This window comes from Emydura macquarii, unplaced genomic scaffold (assembly GCF_026122565.2).
Source record: "Emydura macquarii macquarii isolate MOO-44397 ecotype Brisbane River unplaced genomic scaffold, CSIRO-AGI_Emac_v2 contig_2988, whole genome shotgun sequence".
Classification (NCBI taxonomy): Eukaryota; Metazoa; Chordata; order Testudines; family Chelidae; genus Emydura; species Emydura macquarii.
This window is the reverse complement of record NW_027133125.1, coordinates 624,212-651,341: the sequence shown is the minus strand read 5'-3', so window position 1 is coordinate 651,341 and position 27,130 is coordinate 624,212.

Sequence of the window (27,130 nt, the reverse complement as noted above, 5' to 3'; positions counted from 1 at the left end):
ACTTATTCACAGCTGGGGAAATAGCTGTTCCGTTCATTAACTCTGTCATGGCCACTAAAGTGTGGGCTTTTATACACCCCAGTACCTACGGAAGATAATTCTGGAGGCTTGGAAGGATTCGATTTTTGATGGCTAATGTTGATAAATGTCGATCTCACAGCACACAGAAAATGACTAAAAAAATATTCCCATGTACAATGTAAGAAAAAGGCTGCTTGAGATCTTAGAATTTGGTGAGGGCTAAAATATCAGCCTATCGCTAAAGACAGCAGTGTAGATATTGTGGCTCAGACTGAAGCTCAGACTCTGCAGCCTGCCCCCCGACTCAGGCTTCACAGCACCAGTTCCAGTGCCGGACGTTGGCACAGCTGTTTTTAACGCCATAGTGTGAGCCCTGCAAGCCCGAGTCTGTAGAGCCAGGCTCTGAGACTCGCTGCCACGGCTTTTAAAACGTAGTCAGATGTACCCTTAGACCAGGGGAATTTTCTGTTAACCGGTTCCTAAAATGTAGCCCTTGGTTAGCCAACCTGCAACACTCACCCTGAGACGCTTGTGCATTTTAGGAAGAATAAAACTAAATAAATAAATGTCACGATGTGGGATGTTTGCCCATGTATCAGGGAGCACAACCCAGCCCTTTGTTCAACGTGCCAGGTGTATTTATTTATTTAATCTGTGAGCCAGTTGTCAATGTGGAACCTGACAGTTAATTACACCTCTCTGCTTCCATCTAACAAACAAAGCCTAAGCAATGCCAGCGGGGATTAAACTATTTGCTTTTGGTTTACAAGGAATTAAAGAACATGTACAGCAAATTTGCCCATAGAGGTCTCGCCTGAAGCTTTAGATGTGGGCAATAATATTAGCAGCTAATGGTGAAGACTCAAAGCTCAGTTCAGCAGATGTTTCTTCACCCTCCTTCTCCTTTTGAGACTGGACAGGAAATAAAAGGCCAATATGTTTTCCCTCAAGGTGGCTTCATCCAGTGAGTTGCTGAGCACCCTCTGTTCTCAATGAAGTTGTGGAACCTCAAGGCAGGAAGTACGCAGGATATTGTGGTGATGTACAGGCTCCATTCTGTTCTCTTACTGTGCTTGTACCATGTCATCTGAGCAAATTCGTGGTATCTGATGGCTGGTCTACACTAGGAACTTACATCGGCATAGATACATCTCTCAGGAGTGTGAAAAGTCCTCCCCTCCCCAGAGACGTAGTTCAACTGATTGAAACCCTTCCATAGACCTCTCGGGGTGGTGGATTAACTGTAACAATGGGAGAACCCCTCCCATTGGAGTGAGTAGTGTCTACACTGAAGCGCTCAAGCTACGTTGCTGTAATGTTTCAAGTGTGGCCCTGAGCCATGTGAAACTGGTTCTGGCCCCACTCCTTTTGGCAGTCTAAGGAAAGAGGCCAATAATTGAACAGGCCTTGGAGACTGAACTCTCCTCCAGACAGAGCTGGTCCAAGCCCAGCAGGGAGACTTCCGAGGACATACCTAAGTGGCCTTCCCTGCTTGTAACATAAGCCCAGAGAAAGCATGCACAGCCTATTTGGGTACCATGATCTGTGATGGGATGGAGTTGGGCTGGAAGCAAGTCTGGTGTCATAAGCTAGAGGGGCTAGGGAGATTCCAACATCCAGTGCCACCCACTTGGGCAGTATCAGCCATAGAAGGGCCCTGGAAAGACCTCTGTTGGGGCACCATCAATCATGTCTAGGAGGATATGTTACCCAGGGTTCCTTAACCCAATAACTTTTAGTCTCTGTGAGTCGGTATCAGGTCATACACCAAGGAAACACAGTCCAGCCACCTGTTATATGGCTAGCGAAAAACGACTCAGAACCAAATGCTTATGACTTCAAAGCTTTATTTCTGGTGTCCAGCAATCCCCCTCAGAATTACCTTCACCACTGTCGCCACTTATCAGCCTTAAGCAACACAATACAATAAGTAATTAGAGAACCCCAAAAGTCAGGGCACTTGATAGAAGTCTGAGGCAGTCTTCAGGTGACTCAGTCACAGACTTCCAGATGTCCAGTCCTTCCACCTCTGCCTGGAGATCTTTCGATGTGTCCATGAAGTGATCCGCTGACTTTAGGCTTGCTACCACCCTCTTATACCCCAAAAGTTACAGAGACATTTCAGCCAAGAAAAATGTTACATAGCTGACCAAACAGATCAATCACAGGGCAGAAGCAAAAGTTACAGATCTGTCACTAAAAAAAATGGTTAAGCAAGCAGTTTTAGCTGTTAGTCTAGCAATAATTTCCCCTTAGCTGCAGTTTTAAAATATATCCAGACTTCCTGTTTTTCACAGACATCTGTCCCTACCATTTTCAGAGAGAGAACTCATAGACTCAACTCCACTTCACATGTGCCCTGTCTACTACCCCCCTCTCCCAGTTTGCCTAGTTCTGCTAAGGTCCTGCAAAGACCTGAAAATGGCTAAAAGCAGCAAGCAGAATAATTGACAGTCCATCCCTATAACTGGCAGTGGTTTGGACACCTGGCTGAATGTTAAAATGCCCCAGTACAGATACAGCACCTCCACAGTCTACTTGAGAAAATTCTAGAGGAAGACGGCTTCATTCAAGAGAGAGGCCTCATTCGTTGGGGACATCATCAGCCATGGTGTGGGTTAGTCGGCGTGGAGCTTTCTCCACTTAGGCATCAACCCTGCCCCCAAATCCCCTTACCCTGATATCTCAGTGAGTGGGGAGAGGAGACGTGCCAACGTAGCACTGCTGCAGAAGACCATGTGTTGCAAGGATATTGAGGCTCAGCAGCTCACAGTTCCTCTTCGACCGTGGCGTGAGGAGCGGATCATACTCAGCACAGTTCGCCTCCCTCCATCTTAATTAGTGTGGTGGCTGTGGAGGATTTCATTTAGTAAGGGCCAGCGCTGGCACAGGTTATGCAGCTTGCTAGAACTTCTGCCGCTAGGGGAAACTCACACACTTCTGCTCCTGCTTTGTCTGCTCTGTGGCCGAAAAGTTTTAGCTTCCAGCCCTGGCGTTCCGGCACTACCATCAAAAACAATTCACTTGAAAGAACTAGGACACCAAAAAGCAGCCTCAGCATGTAATAATGTAGGGTGTAGTGGAGATTTGGAAGCCAAGGGCAGCACAATGCATGTAAAGGGTTGGAGGTGTGAAGCTGAATGGGGTGTTAATTGCACAGTGGGTAAGTATAAATAGGAAGCACAAAGCTTGTTTGTGGGCGAATGAAAAATTGCATGTGCTAAACTCTGTCATTAGGCCCAAAGATAAGCTGAACTCTTCTTTCTATGTTGCCGTTAGTGTGAGGCGTTAGATGTGTAAACTGAATTTAAAAGCATATTTAGGAGGATAAATTACATGGGATGGTCTAGTCCAGCATCGAGGGCAGTAGATCCTAGTGGTCAGCCCACCCTGCCAGTTGGCATGACTCTTTTAGGGTTTGGCAGGGTATAGTAGATACATTCAGGATACATCAATGGAACAAGAACAAAACAATCCTGAAGCAGCTTCAGAATATAGCCAATTGACGTAGATTTGCAAGGCTTGTGCTACAGGGCTAGAAATAGCCTTGTAGATGTTCCATCTGGGGCTGGACCCCAGGATCTGAGCCCCCCCACCCCCCCCCTTGCTAGGTTTCAGAGCCCAGGCTCCAGACCAAGCCAGAAAGTCTACACTGCTATTTTTAGCCTTGTAATGCTGTTATCAGGTGTTGGCTGTGTGTGTATTCTTTCAGCATGCACATGCTGTCTCAGCTCTGCACAGATAGCCAACACAGCAAACCAGGACTGAACTGCTTATAAATCTACAGAGACCCCAGTTCATTGGCGAAGGCACCCGGCCAGGTTTATTGCCGATGACGCATGGTATTAGCACCCGGTAGACTCTACGGGGATACTAAGACATTTATACCTTTGGCAATGGACACAGCTCAGTGAATGGGGGGATGTTCCATTCCCCACTTGGCGGGGGCAAAGACACCCCCTCTGAGACCCTCTTTTATACATTGATACAAACAAGTTACGTTGTATCCCTCTGATGTGGTTAGTTACCACCCTCTGTCTTGTACATGTTGTTTCGATCAAAACACCTCTATCCGTCATACTGTCCTCCTGACCTTGTCTTAAAGGGGGTCGCAAGTGCTTGTTATCTTTGGGGAGTGTATTTGTACCATGGCATCAGGGTTTCTGGTATCACCTTTCTGGAATGGTGATGTGCCTCACACTTCTTTAGGAAGGTTCGTTTATAATGACAGGGCCCAACTACTACTTTAGCTCAGGCCTCTTACCAGGCCTGTTATGCTAGGCCTCATGTCTCAGGTTCTCACTTTCTACTACAAGCACAAGCCTGAGTCAGTTGAGCCAGGCTTCGAGACTTGCTGCCATGTTATCTTTTGGTGGTTTGCTGTGTAGACATACCCATATAGATGTAAGGGTCCTGGGCATGAATGGTGCTTGTGGAAGGAATCCAGACACTGTATTTTAAGGTCCTGAGTCCTTCCAGAGAAGGTGGAGCAGGGCTCTGAACCAACTGGGAAGGGGTTGGGAGAAGGGGAGCAGCATGAAGTCTCACAGCAGGCAGGCACTGACAATAGAAGACTGGCCTGCTGGACCCTCCAGAGTGGGAGGCTAATTGGGAAGAACGTTCAGCTGAAAGGAGCTGGCCATAGCCTTGAAGCTGACATAAATCACAAGCTCAGCTCCAGGAAGAGTGTTGGGGAAGGAGCTCCTGTCTGAAGGAGGGTAGCACTGCTAACCTGAGCCAAAGGCATGTGAGGTGTATAACCCTACCTCCAGACACAGGGCTGAGGGGGAAGCTCCTGCTTGCAGGAGGGAAAGAACGACTAGTCCCAGGCAAGAGACAGAGGAGTTTCTGGTCATGCCCAGCTGCTGTGAGAGAGGCTTGAAGCAGTTTTGAGGGGGGACCAAGGTAGTTGGTGAGGTCCCATAGATCCCAGGGGGGGATAGTAGAATCCAGAGACCTAGGGAATGTCATTGGCAAGCTGGATAAAAGATATGTTGCCCGAGCTACTGATTGTGTATTAATTTATACTGATCATTTAGAAAGCCCAGAAATCTGTAGTTTGGCAGGATTCTGCCTCATGACCAGACCCAGAAATAACAGAGTTATTGAGAGGACCCTGGTATGTACGAGAGATACAACTGCACTTAAGAAAGGCATCCTGGTAATATTTTTATTAGTACAGTTAGCAAAAGCACACACACTCCACCCCAGAAATGTAGCTAGAGATCATTCAGAATGGCCAAAAAGTCCAGCTTCTGAGCATGGATATGCTCACACCATCCCTTGCGAAAAAACCAGAAGTGGTGGTCATCATCCTCATCATCATCCTGACCATCATCGTCAACAATGATCATCATGCTGGCATCTCCCCAAGCACACAGGCTGGGGTGCAGCTTTTATAATGCGTTATGCTCTTGCTCACCATACCTAATGCACATGAGTAGGGATTTCAACCCCTTTTCCTTATCTGTATTTCCTCACTCTAACAACATCGGGGTGCCCTTCTCCCATAGGTTACTAAGCCTTTTATTTCAAGCTTATTAGCATGTACATTAATTCGTTCCCATGGCATTCTTGTGGTTGAAATCTGCTGATATTGCTGACTTAAAATATCTAAAGCTGGTCTGAACTGGCATCTTATGGTTACCTGTCAGCAGTTTAGCAACACTTACTTATAACGTCACTTACCTCGTGACATCTTGTTGTGTATGGGTTAGTTACTTATGTCAGCTCTTTAGGCCTTGGGCCTTAGTTGGTTTGCTGAGCTGTTGCCTTTCCAGGTTTGAGACCTGGAGGCTTTTGCATTACTGCCTTAATCCATGCCTGTATTTTACCTACCTATAGACTAAAGTTAGGGGCGTCCCAGGGAAAATGGTGGAGGTATTGAAGGAACAGTACTTGGCTACCGAAGTATGGTGTTTTGTGCTGGAACCCACAGAAGAAGATGGGCCTGGGTCCCCCTACATTTCCCCAGACCTCAGTGTCTATGCTTAAGTTCATTAATCAAAATTACTCGGTGAATGGCTTATACCACTGCTTTTGCCTATGGACTGCTTGAAGATTCTTTGCTGTGAGTGTTGCTCTGAATGTTTCTTTATAATTTTTTGTTTGCACTGTTCAATGTTCTCTCTGTTTCATTGACTCCCAACCCCACTAAGATTTTCCAGGGTGATTTTTGCACACTTCCATTGCACATCCTACTGCAAATGCACTGGAATGGATATTCTCCACCTCTTTCTTTTCTTGATTTAAGTCTGTGCAGTGAACAAAAAAATCACTGGTATGAATGTTTGTGGGAAGCCAAATAAAGAAGGGCAGAAATTACAGCGATGGGGAAAATATAAACAGAAGAGGTGGTAAATACGATCAACGTGAATTCATTATTTTTATTTGGAAAAAGGTCTGAGAATGGTCGTATTTTATTTTTATTGCAGTATTTCCCCAACTGTTACCAGGATTATGTCTCTTTGCAGAATGAGAAACTAATATGGGAATCTAGCTATGAAGAATCTCCCAAGGGTTATACAGCTTTGCTTCTCGGGACCCTTGACCTGTGTGTAGTTTTGTTTGTTTTTTGGGTTTTTTAATTAACATATATAGCATATTAAAGATATACAGTCTGTAATCCTATCTTCCTGGTCTTTTCTAAAAGGCTATATTAACTTTAGTCACTCCTAAAGTTTTATTTTCTTGTATTAACTTAGACTTTATGTGCATTTGCTCATTTTCTGCGTATATTTCTTTAACATGGATGATGTTTTTGTATGGAAGTTGCACCTACATGCCCCAGCCTACATCAAGATCCCACAGTGCTAGGTGCTGTGCACCCACAAACCCTGTTTAGAGTTGACAATCTAAACACGCAACAGTGAATAGAAGGAATCCCCATTGTATAGGCTGGGAACTGAGGCAATTCCACAAAGCACTGAAGCACACATTGAAATTGAAGCATGTGTTTATAAGCTTTGCTGAATGGGGACCAGAGAGATTAAAGGGGAGAACTTCAGAAGTGTAAAGGGTTTAGGAAAAGTAATTCCATTGAAGGCCAATGGAATCCCATACATATTTTTAAGTACTCTTGAAAATCTATCCCCAAGTGACCTCTTCCCCAGGTCACAACTGCACTAGCCTGCTTCACAGTGAAGAAATGAGTCCAGATTACGTGCATCCCACTACAGTGCCATAAACTTTTCTAAACCCATTGATTTCAATGGGAGTTAGACACCTAGGGAGTTTAGTTTAGCTTAAATACCTTTGAAATCTGGGCCTCGGTCTCTCTGTTCTCCATCTGTAAAATGGGGATAATACCTACCTCACAGGTTTGTTGGGAGGATAAACTCATTAATGATTGTGAGGCACACAGGTGCTATGGACATGGGGGCCATTAGAAAATCTTAGCCTATGTCTACATCTCTGGTGGCATGTAGAATACAGGCACTGCACATGTAGTTCCATGTCACAGTGAAAGACAAGCAGGCTGCATCCTCATGAGTCACTGCAGTTTGTAACTACCTGCTACACCAAAAGTCTCAGTCAGCGGGGAAATACAGGGGAAGGCAGCAGGGAAAGGTTCTGGCAAGAGGAAAGCAGTAGGGGCACTAGACTGCTAAAAACAGAATAGACGTGGAAGGCACTGCTTGGGCATGTAGAGAGCCATGTAGAGGACACACGCTTGGGCTCAGCCATGTAGGGCATTCTACTGCACTTGCCTAAGCCAAATCTCATCATCTACACCACTATTTATACCCGTGATAGCTGTGCAGTGTCTGTACCCTGTGTTGCCACAAGTGTGGAAATAGCCTTAGATAGACTGAGAGCTGGGCAGGGAAACAGGGAGCTGTAGGACCAGCAGCAGCAGCAGGAAGATACAAGATGGCAGTCTGCAAGTAGAAGGCATGGGACAGAGCCATATTGAGACCTGGTTATGCTACTAGGGCAGTGGTGGGCAAACTACAGCCCACGGGCCACATACGGTCCATCTGAGCATTTCATCAGGCCTGCTTCCTCCTCCTGGCCTTGCCCCTTCCCCCCGCCCTTCTCCCACCACATGGGCCCAGTGGCGCCCTGACTGGAGCCGCTCCCGGCCCCAAGCAGCACCGCGTGGCAGCCACTCCCCCTGCACAGCCCTGCCCCTTCCCCCCTACCCCAGATGTGGCCCTCAGGCTAAAACGTTTGCCCACCCCTGTCCTAGGGGCTGTGCTGGGAACTTTTCAGTTGATCATTATTATAATAAATATTTGAGAGTTCAATATTTTTTCCCATCTCAAATCAGATTGATTCCAAATTAAAATGATTTTGGTTTTTCAGTCTGTGAATATTTATGAGAGTTTGATTTTTTCAATCAAATAATTTCTTTTTAATAACTTCAAAATGTTTTTTGTTTTGATTTAAAATTGTTTTTGTTGTTTTTTAACCGTTTTTAAGTCTAATTAGCTTAGATTTCTAAACAAAAATGTATTTCGAATAAAAAAAACTGGAACTTTTCATTTCGACGATGTCAATTATTTGTTTTGGCTATTTCAAATTTTTAAACGTTTTTTCGAGTCAGGAGACTTGTTGAAACTGAACGTGTTTTGTGAATGGTTTTTACCTCGGCATTTTTCAATTTGAGAAAAAAATTTTGTCAGAAAAATTGCCAATGGCTCTAGTTCTAACAAAGTTATTGATCAACCTAATGTCCAAGATAATTTTATACATTGATGGTAGCTAATGGTATAATTAAATGTGTGATCCTACAAAACTTATAAAAACAAGTTTTAATTTCAATAAATAAGGATTGCGTCTACTCTCATGAATAAGAGCTACTCACTGAAGGAATCCTTTGCAGAACTGGACCTTCAACTTGTTTTTATTTTCAGTTACTTGGAAAGTATAATGTATATATATAATGTATATATACTTGGATATTTTTGTTTGCTTCCAAGGGGAAATGCAAGATTACATGTCTCAGCCACATGCCAAGTTTACTTTAAGTACATGCTCTTTCCATTGTTGTAATAAGAATACATTTCTTCTTGCATGATTTTCTGTTTTCATCCAGTGAGATATCAGGCTGTTAATGCTGAATATATCCTGTGAAATATCGTCATGTGCTCTGCAACATTTTAGTAATGTACTTTCAACAGTTTGTATTTCAAAATTTCTGTGTCTTCCCCGCAAGTTAAGTGAGGCTGATAAAGTGGAGTGGAATAGCCATCTATCCAAAAGCTTACTGAAAAGGTCAAAACCGAACAGCATATTTCTATAATTCACGAGAAGCACAGAGCATTAAGAGCTACTGCCTCATTCATGTAACAAAGAATGTGTCAAGAAAATAAAATAGCAAAATATTTATCCATTCTCATGAGTACATTTGTCAAAAGATGAGAAAAAGGCTTTAAGTAGGATCATTCTTCTCACGATATGAAGACTGTTTTTCTCTGCCAATCCTCCACTGAAGTTGTAGTTTGTGTTGTACCTGCCACAAAGAAAAATTCTTAACTCAGTGTAGTATTGATAGAAACAGGCTGCTCCTTTATTAATATTTATTTGTGTTGTGGTAGCATCAAGAAGCTCCAATCGTGGACCAGGACCTCATTGTGCAGAGCGCTGGACAAAAACGGAACAAAAATAGTCTTTGCTCCAAGGCATTTACCCTCTAAGACAAGAGAAAACAGGTGCATACAGGCAGACAGATGGGGGAGCACAAGGAAATTATGAGACAATATTGGACAGCATGATTGACTGCTGTGGTACCAAATCCACTGCCTAAGATTATGTCTACACTACGGAGGCTAGGCACACCAGCTGCCTAACAGTGTTCGAGTTTTTGTAGATGTTACCTCAGAGGAGTTTTATGAAGCGGTTTCAAGAAGGACAGTGAGGAAGTTTAGGGATGAGGTAATTTAGGACAATGAGGTAGCTTAATTTTGTAGACATGGGTGAGCTGATCCAGAAAAAATAAGAAGCTGCCCCCTTCTGAGTCCAGACATTACACTGAGTGAAACTCAGCCCTTTGGGAATGTGCAGATTGTTAGCATGAATACCTTCCCAAGGTTCCTCTGCTCCTAATTAGTCTTTTCTTTTTCCCTCCAATCGACTTCACCAATACCTTGCAAAAATCTGTAGGGACATCTCATTGATCTTACAGTCTCCACTGAGCTGCGAGTCATTTCAAATCTCCCTAAAATTTAACCGGGGCTCTTCTGGGATGAGAGGCACAAAATGCATTCTGTATGGTTCCCTGTCAGAGCGCTAAAACTCTGGCATCATATGCCTGCTGGTTATGCCTTAATTCGCCACACTTATTCCCTGTTTAGGCACTCATAGGTCTTATTCTAGCCCCGTGCACTGCAGGGGTGAATTTTGCTCTATGTTAAGAGGTAGGCTACTGCTACACCATTCAGATCTGGATTCCCAGCCCCCAAATACCTAGGGTATTGGAATTGAGTTTTTGATTTGGTCCCAACTGCAATTTGTAATTTTTCCCTGCAACCATGTGGGTGGATACTTGATGATTTAATACTTTATGAAGAAGACTCTGGACTCCCCAGAAGTCCAACCTCATGTCCTAGCTCGTGGGTAGTGGGCAATGATCAAAGTAGGGGATTGCTTGGCAGGGCAAAGTATGGTTCCCCTTAGCCATAATGGTAGCCATGAGGGCCTGTCATGAACCCTGAAACAGTCAGCGAACAAGGCTCAGGTGAAGACCGGGTAGCAGCAGCGTCTCCATCACCCATGGCGGATGAACCCTTCAGGTCAACGACAATGGTGGCCATATAGCTGAAGGTGAAATACTAATAGTTAGGAAAATGGCTTCAGTCACTGTGCTTCCTTCCACCTGCCCCAAGGTGGTGAAGTATTAAGGGACATACAATCCAATATACCATGTACAGGCCATACAGGATTGTCACAACGGATCTCTGCTGTCTAGGCGAACTAATGATGATGATGACTCTGATGACTCCACAGATCAGAATTGATATCTTCCCCAACAACCTTTTAATTTCTTTATTGAGTTACTGTGAGTGATAATAAGGCTTCTATCATTCAAATTACCTTTATTAACCTTCTTCTATGTGTATGAGGCGCTGAGTAAAGATTTCAGCTGTGTGCATAAAAATGCAATCAGATATCCTCTGCACAGGTAGTTGCATTATTTCAATTGGTTTTTTTTTCCTGATAGAGAAGGGTTTTTTGCTTTTTTCCTCGGTGCACCATAGCTTTTTTTAATTGCAAAAGCATACTGTATATAGCAAGTGTTATTATTTGATTTGTGGCAAAGACCATCTAACTCAGCCTTCTTTTTTAAATTGTCTCTTCTTGATTTATCTCTTGAAATATCATCCATTAATCACTTGTGAGCTAATAATACTAAATTTGTATTCATTAAAACACTGGGTCATTAGCTGGCAAACCAAAGTCAAGTATACATGGAAAGCAATTATTATGCTAGGTAAAGGCCAAAAATAAGGACGCAGCATGGAAGCTATATACAGATGAATGTTATCTTAAGGGACAAATTAGACTCATTTTTTAGGAAGAAACCTTTCATTCTCTATTTCCACCACTAAAATGGTGGCCAGGTGTAATTTGTCAAATCAGATTGACTTAGAAAAGCTTCCTCCTGGAATTACCTTTACAGTAGGTGATACTCTGATCCTACTATAGTTCATGTGATCTTTAAAGACCATCTAATGTGACTTAGCATTGCTATTCAGGTGTATTATTAGATGAAGAAATGTTCTATGGCAAAGGAGGAAAAGTGCTGATGGATCCTTAGGAGCAGGGAAGTTTCTTACAGTTTCTGTGGTGGCATGAAACGCGATCACATATTCAGAACAAGAATCTGCACACTGCATTTTTTCCCCTTAGCCACTGTGCACCATTTTCACTTGTGTTGTAGTCCTGTAGTTCCTGTCCCATGAGGACAAAGTTCTAGGAAGATATTACCCCTCGCACCCCTCCAGAAGTGCAGTTTTCACCTCCATTTTAATCTTACTTGTCTGTAAAATATGTGCTACTTTTTTGGTTCAAATACAAAAATATTGCAATAAGCACATAGTACTTTTCTGCTGCTTAATTATAACCACCTTGTATATTTATACCCCCTAACACTATTTTAATGTGAATAAAAAAGAAAAGCATTGTTAGAAAGCTAACACTGCCACATAAACATATTTGACACACTAGTAGGTAGCTGATCATATTTTTTTGGATAGAACAGTTTTTCATCTTAAAATTCTGATTCATGCAATCAAAATGTTCTGTGGGAATGTACTGATTTTGGTCAGTTTTCTAGGAAAAATTATATAAATTACATATTACAGTAACAAAAGTTGGGTTGATAAAGTCAAAACAAAACAGTTTGACCTTGTAAAAAATAAATGTTTTGGAGTTTGTTTGTTTTTTGCAGTTTTCTGAAGTAAAATTTCAAAATTCCCATTCACAGGGAAATTTTTTAAAATTAAGATTTTTATTCCACTTTGGAACAAAAGAAATCTAAATTTTGGAATTTCCCATGGAATGAGCATTCTGGTTTCCAACCAGCTGTACTAATCAGAGAAATAAACATTTAAGCAGCATTTAATTTAACAGTGCTTTCTACTCCACTCACAGATATACATTTTACCACTTCCATAACTCTAGTACACCAGAAACCATCACCAGAACCTCCTCAATCCACTGTTCCACACACAACATCTAACCAAATAACCTCCTCCCAAAACAATTGGCTCTGGATACCACCTATAGCAATTGGTTGAGATGCGAAGAGAACAGTGAGTTAGGGAGAGTGATGGAAGAGAGGAGAGGATTCAGAGTTAGGTTTGTGGTGAATGGTCTGTGATATGCAATGCAAAAGTGGCACACAAAAAAACAAATGAAAAAGATTTCATCTTTTTGCTGATGGAGATTTTACCTGCTAGAGAAATGCAGCTGAAGGAGATGATGGAAAAGACCATACCCATACAGAGGGGAAGGACTTTATGCATAAGAGGGAGAAGATTTGATTCATCAGCTACCAGCAGGTGAATAAATGTGTAGCTATGATGAATAAATATGTTCTCTAGAAAATTATCTGTTGCACCAGATCCACTCGTGATCCATCTCTCTACAGACACTTGTGTAGATAGGTAATGTTATTTAAAAGAGATAATTTAGCAAAAATCTAAAGTGACAGCTATGGGCAAACTTCAGCCATGGCTGAATTTCAAAGACTTCATTTTAAACATGTATACAAAGACTTCAAACAAAAACGACACAGAAAATTTAAACTTGAAAGCTAATAATGTGAGAATTTGCACTTAGGTCACTACACTAAGACCAAATCCTGCATCTTTGAAGTCAATGAGAGTTTTGCCCTGAGAGAAAACCCAAAATGTACGACCCATTTTAGAAGATAACGTTAACCGTGGAGTCTTGAATGGCTTCTCCACGTACCTATAGATCTGGTAAGTGTTGAATTTAAAAAAAAATCCATATTAAATACTAAGATGTATTTCACCAAATGAGTGAAGAAACAATTACATTCCAATCATAGCGATTAATAATACTTAGTACTTTTACTGAGCTTTTTATCCTCAAAGTACTTTACTAATTAATTCTCACAAATGGAGCTGGTCGAATGATATATTATGAATAAATTATTTGACAAACGGAACCCTTTCTTTGTCGATGAATTGTATGCAAACACATCCCGATTTCCGGGAATTGATTTATCATTCACCAGCATTATTCAAAGAGTTTGAATGAACAGTTTTTATCCTATGGGTCATTGACACCTTCTCTGCATTGACTACTCCCAACTTTTGAGGTGTGACCAGTCATCTTGGTCACATAGTATTGTTTTTGCTTCCAGAATTTGATGGATGAACCATTGTAATAAGAGAAGAGGAGTAATGAATGGTCAATGGTCAACAAGAACTCCTGTTGATTTCAGTGGGCTTTCGATCAGAGCTGTAGGATGTATTAATTTTTTGCAGCCTCCCTATAGTATCATAATAATTACAAATGTGTATTGTGGTAGCACCTTGGAGCCCCAATCATAGACCAGGAGAACATTGTGCCTGGTGCTGTACAAAAAAACACAGAACAGAAAGATGGACCTTGCCTCAAAGATCTTCCAGTGTAAGTCAGTCTTGGTGGAGGGCCACTCCAGCCTTGCACCTAATCCCTCCTTCCCCAGTCTCAGATCCCTACCATTATATAAAGAGGTAATTGCTGTGGGGTCTTTAAAGGGGGGGAGCAATTCCAAGTATCTTCCCCATGGAAAGACATTTGCTTGCAGAGGGTCACCTAAGCCATGATCTAGGCAAGAATTTGCAGTCTCAGCAGACATGCCCATGGGGGACGGAGACAAACGGCTGGCGTGCTGGGGAAAGTGAATTACCATCTCACTCCTAAAAGTGGCAGGACTTATGGGGCAATGTGAGGAGTTTAAATTGTTGCAGGTCATGTTCTATGGAGCAGTAAGGTAAATCGGAGGGGTTCCTATTTACCCTCTCTCTCTGTTTTGGAAAGTAAAGTAATTGGTAGAGAACCATTATACCGTTCCCAACCCTAGGGCTCTGCTCATATTTCCAGTTACCTGCCGTATATGCACATTTTGTCCAGGTTAGTAGTTTTCTGAAAAGCTGAACTGCAGCCATAGTTGTTTCTTGACCTAAAAGAAATTGGATCAACCTGCAATTGGACCTTGGCTACTAAAAACATGATTGTGATGGAGAATCAGATGAGGGCTCTTTTTTTTTTATACGGCTTTTCCTTCAGGAACCTGCTCTAAATGAAATGTTAGGAAACGATGTGTGCAAATGGGCTTGCCTGTTCTTTACTCTCTACCGCTTCCATGAACTGGAGCAAAATGGTCTTTCGCCATAAACCTCGTATGGGGCAGTGCATAGCTGTGCTGCCCCGGGAGCACACTGGGAACTAGACTGTGACTCAGAGCCATGCTCCAGCCCAACATCTGGTGAAGCACACTTCCCCCAGCAAAAACTGCTCTTACTACTGCATCAGGAGCCAACACCCTTCCTGTCTACTGCCTACCCATGTGCACAGGAGAATGCACTGCATCCCTGCAGAGACTGCTGTCCGCACTGCATGGCTATCTTTGATATGGGGAGGCAGCAGAGAAGAGTAAGGGGTTGACTTATATCCCCTTGAGCAAGCATGCACTGTGTGACTCAAGAAGGGCTGAACTCCAGGCTCGTAAACTGGTCCCCCCGCTGATGTCTTTTGAGGACAGAGACAGGAAAAATGGTAGTTGCAGAAGCCTCCAGGAGTGGATGACGTCAAGGGCGTTGCACTGACTTTCACCCACTGAGGAGCTAGGTTTACTTGGGCAAAGCCCAGCGTAGGATTCCAACTCTGCATTTCTATGATCTTGCTCAGCTACTCAGGGCTGCTGACAAATCCTGCGCTGGTGATTATTAGAGCCTGCCGAAATTTTCAAACAAAAAATCTTTCCGTTGCAAAACTGCCTCTTTTAAAAACCAAAATGCTGCAGGAAATCTGATGGTTTTCAGTAACTGAAAAATGTCCATAATCATTTTAATAATGCTTTAGATCAAATGACCACTTTCAAAATATTTTGCTCAAAATGGGTTTGTTTCAATCCTTGTGAAATGAAAAGAATTTTTAAAATTTTCTCACGATTGCTTTTGCCTCTTTTTCTACCTCTGTGGACCAGACCCTGTGGCTTCTGAAAAATTGGAGATTGATTTGCCATACTGTCATCCCAGTTGACTGTATTGTCACAATGGTTCCAAAATGGTATAATGGAAAGAGGAAACGAGTCCTCTACTTATACAGCTGGGGTGGCTTTGTCCCCCACAAGGGAGAGCAAGAACACAACCAGTTTCCCTTCCTATTTGCCATGTCTAGACATTTACATCATTGGATGATGCTAAATGAGTGTCCATTACAAAGCCTCATTATTGTTTTGAAGAGCTAAAAAATCTGCAAGAAGTCAGGCTGCTTGAAACACAAGCTAGAGGTACATAATCGTAATGTAGGCTAATCCTTTCCTTATCACGCGCAATAAAAGAAGAGCCTTTCTGAAACAGTATATCCATCTTCTGACGACTATTATGTTTACTGGATGAGAAAACAAATCTCTTGAAGGAAAAAGCAGCATCTTTGACTTAAGATACATAATCAATAACTTTGGAAGGCATTCAGGCTACATATTCACTGAAGATAATTTTTTTAACCAAAAGTGTCCATGTCTCTTTTAGGATAAATCCCTATTGTCAGCTATCCCACTAACACAGCATTTTCAGCTTTTGTTTTCATTATGTTAGTCCTACATGTCAGTTCTGTGTCATTCGACAACCCTAATCCATCTCAAGGCTAGAATCTATTTTGTATTTCAAATCTCCCAAATCTCTGACCACTTACTTTAAGTAGGATTAACATAAGCACCAGAAACCACAGAGACGCAACAAAAGCCAAGATTAGGCTTTGATCTGCTCATGTAGACATTTGCTGAACTCAAGCAATACAACACGCAGCAGAACTGGGTGGAGCAAGAAATCTTCATAGTATCATAGAAATGTAGGGCTGGCAGGGACTTTGCAAGGGCATCTAGTTCAGCCCCCCTCACTCAGGCCTAGTATACCTAGACTATCTCTGACAGATTTTTGTCTAACCTGTTCTTAACTTCTAGTGACAAGGATTCTGCAACCTCCCTTGGAAGTCCAGTCCAGAGCTTATCTATCCTTATAGTTAGAAAGTCTTCCAAATATCTAGCCTTCTTGTCCTCCCATCAGTGGACATGGAGAACAATTGATCACTGTCTTCTTTATAGCAGCCCTTAACGTATTTCAAGAGTGTCGTCAGTCGAAGCTGTGCACTGAATATGACTTGGTAGCAAATTGCTGGATACATTGTTTGGTTCTTTAAAATGCTCTGCTCACAGTGTCAAGGTATGACATGACCCCCAAGGGAGCCATGCTGATATAGTTTAAACGGGGCAAACTGCAAAGAATGGGGCAGGCAAAGCCCTAAATACTGGTGGTTTTTCTTCCATAAGATATACCATGCCAGCAACAAATAGCTTCTGCTCACCGCACTGGTCATTTAGAAGACAAAACACAGTTTCCTTAAAACTATCCATCCCCTTAGCTAGCATTCAGAGAGCCAAGTCAAACATGATGGAGATTATTGAAAATCTTTATCGATCATATGTAAAAAGTTCTACCAATTCCAAAGGATCAGACACATTACCAAACAAGTCAATGAATAGTTCTGATGTTACCCAAATACACGCTTAAAGCCAATGCTTATTAACTAAACTAATATTTATTTTAAAAAAGGAAACAGTAAAAGCTCAGTATATATCCACAGATGAAGATCAAGCTCTTCAGTCAGTTTTAAAGTAGAGATGATACCTGACTTGCAAAGTTCTTAAATTGCAAAGTCTCTGAAATTACCCAAACAGCTTGGGGGTCATCAATCCTTGTTTAGAGCTTCTTTGTTAGTAATCCAGTCCAGAGAAATGCAGACTAAATAGTCCATGTGCAGAGAGTTTGTTCTAATTCTCCCGTGAGAATTAGCAGGGTGAGTCCAGGCTGGTGCTAGGATCCCAACCTTGTGATTCAAACTGTCCCTGACAAGATTGGACAGATTTGAGATAAAAAGGATCAGTCCACTAGAGTCTTTTATAGATCCGTGCAGGCTGACCGATATCTTCTTGACAGCAGGTACCTCCTTGAACCATTAATAGATGATTACTTGTGGCTCTGAAGTATCATCTCCTATGTCCTGTGCACACTGGAACTAGTGACATTAGCACAAGGTAATTGGTCATTTAAAAGCACTCACCGGTATTTGCTACTTAAATTTCAAAGAGAAATAAAAACAATAGTATTGTTACATTCAAGTTCCATCTAAATGTTCATATGTTCCTTTTGAATTCTTAAGCAATAGAACAGAAGTAGACAGGAAAGCAGTTTATCCACATTGCTAACCTCTAACAAGATATACGTAAACAACATCAAATAACTATCAACATACACTTGCATATCAAAACTCCAGTCTACTTGTAAAGAATTACCCTCACTGCCATTTGTATTGTCCTTTAATATGTCTTTAAAGGTCAGATTTGGGCTATGCACTTGCAAAGTTGCTTCGTTTTTTCTGGCCTAGCATCACATAAGATAAGAACAGCCGCTCCATTACATTTTAATATCAAATCAGTCTGATGCAAAATCCTGCTTTCACAGCAGTGTAAATCCAACATAATTTCATTAACCTCAATCAAATCACTCTGGATTTATACCAGTTTAAATAAGAACAGAATTTGGGGAGTAATCTTGGCCCTGATGAAGTGAATAGCAAAACTCTCATTGGTCCTCAGACGTTCCTTAATGCTAATTACAATAGATCATATTAGTCCATCCATTCTGAATCAGAACTTCCCACAGATTTAAATGGAGCATTTGGTTTAAATAATTAATAGCACAGTATGGCTTAATCAACTTCCATTAATATAATGATCTTATATATGCTATTAAATACCAAAGGAAAATCAATATAATTGGGTGCAATCCTGAAGTTCTAACTCGATGTTAACATAAGGTTGATGTTACAGTGTTTTGGCAGCAAGGATCAAGTTCAGTTCCAACTTACAAAAAAAATTACTTGGCAAAATATTGACTTTTTTTTAAATCATTTTTGCAGGCTGTCTTGTTTTGGTCTATGTTATGGCCTGGCACGGGATGGGGCATGGTCCATGATTAGGGTTCTTAACTGCTACCACCACACAAACAGTTAATAACAAAATCCTTATTGTGCATTACGAATGCAAATGTGTTCTGATGCAGTCCAAATACTGTTGAATAAGAGTCCTTCTTGCTAGTATTTATTTTTAATTTGTCAACCTAATTGCACCCCCCCCCTCCCCTCCACACACACACATTTAGATTTTGTTAAAAAGAATAATCCTTTTACAAAATGTGAGCAGCAAAAATGTTTCTATCATTTCTTATTTTACTTCCAGTAGAAAAGGGGCCAAGACTTTTAAAAGTGATTAGTGATTTGGAGTGCTTCAGATGGTTGGATACCCAAGCTGAGACTCTTAAAAGGGCTCATCCACCCTCTGAAAATCAGACCGATGGCCCCAGGCCAACCTGGGCACAGACAATCCCCGGATACTTTGGAAAACCTTGGCCAGCAGTTTTTGAACCAACCTCATGCACACCCTGCAGTGTTTGTTGTGCAAGTATTACAATCCTGGTGCGTGAAAGTGAAAGAGTCCTGCAGAGTGAAAGTGACTGCAAAGAAAAGTGCACTTGATTTTGTGGCTTTTCAGTGTCTGAGATGCTAGAAATGCAAAAATAAACAGCATAAAGCAAACTACGTTTTCAAAAGTTTTGGGGTCAGATTCCTATCTCAGTTATACTGCTGTAACTTCATGGCCTTCAGTTTTACACTAGAATCAGACTCTAATCCTTCATCTTTAATAATCAAAAGGGGTGGCTAAAACATTTATTTCTTTAAGTAGGTGATTTTTGGACGGCGACTCTTCATTGATGAAAGAGTACAGATATTTCTATTAATCTGTCATTCAGAATCACAACGTGAGTGCAGTGCATATTCTGAATAAAAACTTTTGCAAAGCACCTAAGCACATTGCCTTATATCTTACAGTTGCTCCTTTCTGATGCTAGTTCAATACATATTTTTCCTTTCAGAAAAACTATGGTTCTGCATTCATTATTCTTGTGTTATGTATTTTACAGCCTAAGAATAATAGTCTCATCTGTTATTGCCTCAGCCAGACAGTGTTCTTCACTTCCTTCTTTTTCTTCTACTGCTGCTGCTTCACTAAAACTAAGGGTCTGAGTGCTATTCAAGAGGGGAAATATAGGCCTTTTAAAATAAATGCAGATTTATGAAAACAAGCAAACATCTTCTCTTTCCAGCCATCTGCTTTGAGCTGTTTCAGGTCAGTTTCACACTTGGCATTGACAGAGAATAATGGTTGGAGTGATAGGGTGGACAAATGCAACAATGAAAAACATGCCAGAAAATTTGCAGCAACTGGGGCTTTTTGTCTTGACATTTCGTAATGGGAAACGTGCTCCGGGAATTATCCAGCAAACCCATTGGAAGGCCTGTTGAAATGGACATTAATGTAGCCTTTTCCATGCGTTATCATTGGCTCCGAGCAAAATCAGTATCTTAATCAGTGGGGAGCGAATTCTGCACTTCTAGCCTGAGTCAATGGACCTCACACAGAGGATCCTAACTGCTAACACAGCCAATAGGTTATAATATTGGCTACACCCCACCTCTCTCACATTGGTTTGTAATGCTACGAAGTCAAGATCCACTGGCCATGCCTCTCTGGCCTTCCGTCGTTTCTCCAACACCATCCCATTGTGCAGGGAGTCCCCCTAAAGAGTGCCTATGAGCCCTGATTCCTCCTCTGCAGTGGAACTTGAATTCATTAGCTGCAGCCAGGGTCTTTCACAGCCATGGCAGGAACTAGCCCTCCAAAATTATTTGCCTTACCTCAGTAAAGCAGTTCATTATTACCAATGTTGTTTATATAATCCCACTGGGCATGCCTATAACTGAGGCCGTGGTGGAAAACTGCAGGGAGTGACAGGAGAATCTGCAATACAATAAAAAGGGATTATTTTTCTTAATAAAAAGAGCTTTTCCCAGTCTCATAAATCCAGAGAACTCAGCTCTTTCCTTTCAATACTGCAAATCCACTTTCCTTTAAGCTCATAGACGGTAAGAAGCTCAGCCAACCCTCCCTGTATCTTTCCCCTTCATAAATATCTGGTAATGTGGCCCATAATCTGACGTTCCACAAAAAATCGCCTTGGTTGTGCAGTTGTTTCCAGAGTCCTGGAGAGGAATCCCAAGTCACCGTGGGTTTAGTTTACTGCAGAACTTCTAGTGCATTGCAACAAATCGCTCCCTCCTTCTAGAGTCATGTCAAATAAAGAGAGTCGCTTCATTAACTTTTTATAATCTGCTGGCCTTTTAAATACAAACAGCTGTGAGTAATGAACATTACCTGCCACAGTGCATCAGGTGTGTCATTTCACCAACCCCCTTTGGCCTGAATCGCACTGAAATAATAAAGGGCCAAATTCTTCTATGTTACCTTGGTATAAAGCCGAAGCAATGGGAGTGATGGTTTAATGCTGGTTTTACACAGCTGTAAATGGGAGGAGAATTTGGCTCAGAGAGAATTGTTTGGAAGAAGTTCTGTAATTCCAATACATATTTCACAATATTGAGCAACATGTTCCCCTCTACAGGAAGGGGCATGAATGAGCAAAGAGTAGCTGATGAGCACAGAGGGGTAAGGAGGCTATGAAGTTTCTTTCCATGGCACTGTGTGTTATAGGTCTCCCTCTGTGCCTGACTGTCACAGGGTGGACTGGACCATATAAGGGGAAATTGGTCCAGCCTGCCTTTTCCTCATTAACAGATGCTCAGTGAGGGCCTGATAAAGGACAGCTGGTCTCCATGAATACCCAGAGGGGACAGGAAGAGACGGGGATGAAGTTACACACACTCTGTAGCCTGCATGAGAGTCTAAGATTTCAGGGACCAAAAGATTGCAGCCAGGTAGACTGGAAGTAGCCTGCCAAAAGCAAGGAAGAAGCGGAGTGAAGCTGGAAAATTTGGATCCTCCCCTGGGAGGGGAGAAACCCCAGGACTAAGTTTGAGAAATCAGGGGGGAAAGAATCTAGTCAAGTAGAGCTGGGAGTAATCTGCCAAAAGCAAGGGAAAACTCAGATGGGAAGGCCTGGGGGGAGAATATTTTGGATCCTTTCCTGGGAGAAAGGGAAAAGCTCCATATACATATATATATATATATATAAAATGAGGAGTCCTTAGGGATAGCCAACTCTGTGACACCAATCCACAGAGAATAGGAGCTGTTACAGCCCCCAAGCAAGAAGTCTGAGCTAAAATTGCAGCAGATCTTTAGCTTCATTCTGAAAGTTCCCCGTTCAATCAGTGGTGTTTGTGTATTGGCTAAGATGGCAGCCACAATCATTGCATCACCACTGCTACAGCAATTAGACACCCCCAGTCGTGGGTTTTTAATTACAGAGTAGACATACCCTATGCGGCATCCTCACTGCAGGAAAACGCGTATTGAAGTCAATGTGAGTTTTCCCTGACTAAGCACAGTATGAGGGCCATATGAATTGGCCCTTAACGGAGATATAGCAGTTGTGCTTTGAAAGTACTAAACATTGTGACAGTAGAGGCTGTCTTGGAAGTTCTTGAATTCATTGGATCCACTGTAGAACTGTAGATCAGTAGCTGAACTGTCTATTGAGGGTAGATCCCACTCAAAGGGTCCACACATACCTTCCTGGACATCATGTCTCAGAGTTCCCTGGGAGCTCTCTGTGCCCAAGTGGGGACTGGGCTTTTGTGGGTGAAGCAGTGATGAGGCTCGTGCACCCCAGACTCCATGGATCTACATGGACTTCAGTCAAAATCCACTCCATGGATGCAGCAGCTGCAAACATTATTGAAGCTCTGGAGTTGCTGATGGGTCAATCCTAGGCTGGGCCAGTTAACTTGTACTTTGCACAGGGAAATGGATTTGTCCCTTAGTGCTTTTGCATAGACATAAATGCAAAGTGTCATTTAACTGTTACCCAGGGTTCCTCGACCCAGAAACTTTTAGTCTCTGTGAGTTGGTATCCAGAAATAAACCAAAGGAAATGCAGTACCTCCTCCTGCTATATGGCTGGCACAGACAAGTCAAAACCAAGTGCTCTTAGCTTGAAAGCTTTACTTTATTGGTCTCCAGCAATTCCCATCGGAATGCTTTTACCCAAAGTCTCTACTTATTAGACTTAAGCACATACAAATGCAATAGGTACTTTGTTTAGTAAAAAGTGAGAACCTGAGACATGAGACCTGGTATAACAGGCAAGATATGAGGCCTGAGCTAAAACAGTAGTCAAGCCCTGCTCTTATAAAGCAAAGTTAGCAAAAGTCATGCAAGTTCACAGAAAGTGGCAAGAACAAAATTGGTGTTGCAAAACACACGTTCCTAAAGAAGTGCTAGGCACAGAACACTCAGCAAGCACATTCCAGAAAGCTGGTACCAGAGCAGTCCGATACTGGGAATGGTACAAACACACTTATCAAAGATAACGAGGACACATTAACCCCTTTCTAAGACCATGACACTGTGATCAGTAGAGATGTCTTGATAATATGATGGATAGAGATGTTTTGATGACAACATCCTGTACAAGGTAAAGGGTGATATTCTACCATGTCAGAGGGTGGTATCTTACCACGTCAGAGGGACACTATGCAACTCGTTTGTATCAATGTATAAAACAGGGTCACAGAGGAAGTATCTTTGTCCAGACGAGGGAGAAATGGAAAGTCCCACCATTCACTGAGCTGGTCCATTGTAACAAGCATACATGTGTTAGTAGAACTATAGAGTCTGTGGGATAATAGGACTGTGCTTTGTCTACAAGAAGTCTGGCTGGGCGACTTCATTACTGAAACGGATCTCTGGTCTTATTGGGTAATCCAATCGTGGCTTGCTGTATCTGATATCTGCAGAGCTGGGACAGCATACGCACAGGAAGAACACACACACAGCCAATGACTGACAATAGTTAGAGTACCCAAAAACTTGACAGTTACCCCACAAGCCTGAGGCAGTCTTCAGGTGAATCAGTCACAGATTTCTGGATGGCCAGTCTATAGAGACATCACCCTGCAACAATGCATGTCTGAGGACAAAATTCAGAGCTCTATGTCCACCGTTCTTGGAAAGTTTCAGGTATTCCATTAATTCCTTTAAAAGGTAGAGTTGGCAATAGATTTTAATAAAAAATCTTAAATCCACCTAGAAATGGGATCAAACCCCATTTGCCTTTCTCAAGCAAACAGTGCTACAACTTCCAATTTTGTGAAATTTTCTGGTTTTGTAGTCATTGGGCTGGAAAAACAGAGAGGACCGAAAACCCTGTTATGTACAACGATCGAAATAAACAGTTTCTAGGATTTTTAGTATACTATACTTGCAATTTGAAAGGATATCAATTTTCTATGCCAGAAACTGGGAATAAAGCTACAAACCCTGCTTTGGATTTTATTTCTGAGAAGAGCAGCTATTTATTTATGATTTCTGATGAAAATATACCTTATATCGTCATGTAAAGTAGCCGGTTTTATCCTGCACGTAGAAGAGACTTATAAACACCTCTTATATTGCACAATTTACTATGCTTGTGTTCAATATGCAGGTTAAGCCCTGGATTTGAAGTATGCTGATTATTTAAAGGCTTGTTTTGATATATCAAGGTCTCTCCTGATCCTCCTTTCCTTTGAAGGTTCAGCATCTGATTGAAATGAAAAATTCCACCCTACTACATCAAACAAACAATGATCTGCTCTGAAGGTCTCTATATTTAAAGGCGCTGTGGGATCTTTTCTTTCCTGAGCAATGTCGTAAACATGTATGTTCTTTGCAAATTGAAACCATGTTACTACAAATGGCAGGATTAACCTAATTTTGGTGTTTCTCTAATAAATATAATTCAGATCAACGCAGTAGAAGGGCATTTATTAAATGTAGAATACAAAACCCCAAAAGGTAAGAAAATAGGAGATGATGGAAGCCTATCAAGTTCAGGCACTTAATTAGCATCTGTCATTTAAAGATCTCAAAGCACTTTACAAACAGTAATTAAACTTCCCATCATAACAACGAGATAGGAAACTCTTATTATTATAGGCATTTTATATCTGGGCAAATTGATGCACAGTGAAGATAAGGATATATTTAGACATTCTCCATTCTTCCTCCTCCTCATGGAATGTCCTTTCTGATCTACTCCACCTGTAATTAGTGTTCTTACTTTCATTGTTATATAGAACTTGATAACCTGCACGTGGTAGGTGCTTTCCAAACACAGAAGATGTCACAGTCCCTGCCCAGGAGATCATGCAACCTAAAAGAAAACCCTGGAGCAGATCCTCAGTTGGTGTAAATTTGCAGATGTCAAGTCATAGATTATAAAACCAGAAGGGACCAGCCTGATCATCTTGCATAACATAGGCCTTTGGACTTCCCTAAATTACTTCCTGTGTGACCTTGAACATATATCTTAGAAAAATCTCCATTCTTGAATTGAAAATGACCAGTCTTTGGGAAGTGATCCTTACTATTAAAAATCAGTGCCTTATGTCTAGACTGAATTTGTCTGGGTTCAACTCCCAGCTGTTGGATTGTTATACCACTGTCTGGGAGACTGAAGAGCCGCTTACTATCAAAATTTTGAAGTCAATGGATCCTTGCCAATTTGCAGCAGCTAAAGGTCTGGCTCCATCTCCTCAACCATAATCTCTAAGCCACAGCCTCCCATTCATATTCCTCCTTAAGACCTTCTGCTTTCACAGAGCTTACGAGGGCAAGCCAGCCATTCTTGTTCCACCATGCACTTACTGATGAACCGCATTATTTGGCTGTGACCTCCTCTGCCATTTCCTCCACACAGTTTTGTTACTCTTCCTTGTTGCACAATCCCCAAATGTAGATAGACAGCTTTATGGGGCAGCAACTCCGTCTTTTAAAATGTACTGTAAGGTGCCTAGAACCCCATGTTCTCTACTCTCTACACTGGTTTCCCATAGGAGATCAAATCAAGTTCAAGGTCTCTGTCCTTATCTTTAAGGCACTCAGTGGCCTGTGGCCAGGTTATCTAAATGGTCAACTAACATACATCTTGGGATGAAAACTGCACTTGACAGCTTTGCTCCTCTGGCACTATGGAGTTTTCTACAATAAGGCTAAAGCTCATCTGTTCCAGAGACATAATTTTCTCCGCTGCCAGTCTGAGACTGTGGAATGAACTCCTGCAGGAATTAAGGACCATCACAATCCTCACCCAGGCCTTCTCTAAGAAGAAGTCTCTTTCTGTCTGTGTATATATTATAACAACAAACAAACGAAAAACCCACTCCTCTGTACATGCTTCTCCTTGGGAAGAGGATGAGAGAAGAACCCCATTACAGATGTTAGTAATGGTATTTAATACACTACTAAAAGGCACCTATATTCAGGTGCTAAAACCCTACCCAGAAGAGAAGAAGATTACAGTCTGTTTGTGTTAGTGGCCAAATTTCATGCCAACATACATGCACACCCAATTTGCACATGCAAACCCTAACTTAAGGTCATTAAATAACATGCAAGTGTTAGAATCTGAATCCTGAAAAACCCATTGGCTTCATGGGTTTTGTGTGTAAAGTCTGTGAGCGCACAGGCGACCGGAAGTGTGCACAAAGTTATTAGAATCATTAAAACATGCCCTCTGGTTGTACAAATATGCCAAGTGGGGGTGCCTACATAGGTTGGTGCAATTCCACCAGTGGAAGCCATGCCCTTTTGAAGGCTGCGTGCCCTTAATTGTCTTGTTCCAGCCTTCACATTGAATCAGCGGCAGAACGGCCATTACAGCTCAAGAATCCTGTCTCCCAGCCCCATTTTTTTAAACCATCAAATCACAGTTCCTCCCTACTATTGGTATAATGAGAGTACCACCTAGAGATCAGGGCCCCCTTCTGTTAAGCATTGTGCAGACAACATTGCAACAGACAATCTCTGCCCCATAGATCTTACAGTCTAAATAGAGAAGACAAACGGAGAGGTGAACCGACTTGCCCGAGGTCACATAGTAGGTATGTACTTCATCTGGGACCAGAGGGACTAAACAGCTGTGCTGGCCCTAAATTCCCTATTTATTATAAGGAATCCGTTGTATAAAAAGCATCTGTCCATGAGACATGAGGGACAAGTGAACGTAAAAGAGCTATATTAAAAGAGGAATAATACACATCTAATGTATGCAAATGAAGAAGGATTTAAAATCAATGTAACTATATTGATGTTTCTCCGGGTAATGATGGAAGCAAACAAGGTCTTTAATCTAGGTCTTGGATTTTATGGTGTTTCTAAATACAATGGATTGTTTCTTTCTTCATTACTCTAACCTGGCATATTACTTCTGTTTTTGTTTAATGACACCAGACAAGTACTTAAGGAAATTGCACACCAAGGACCTGACTTATTAAGCAGGATTTTATTTGCATAAAGAAAAAAAGAAAC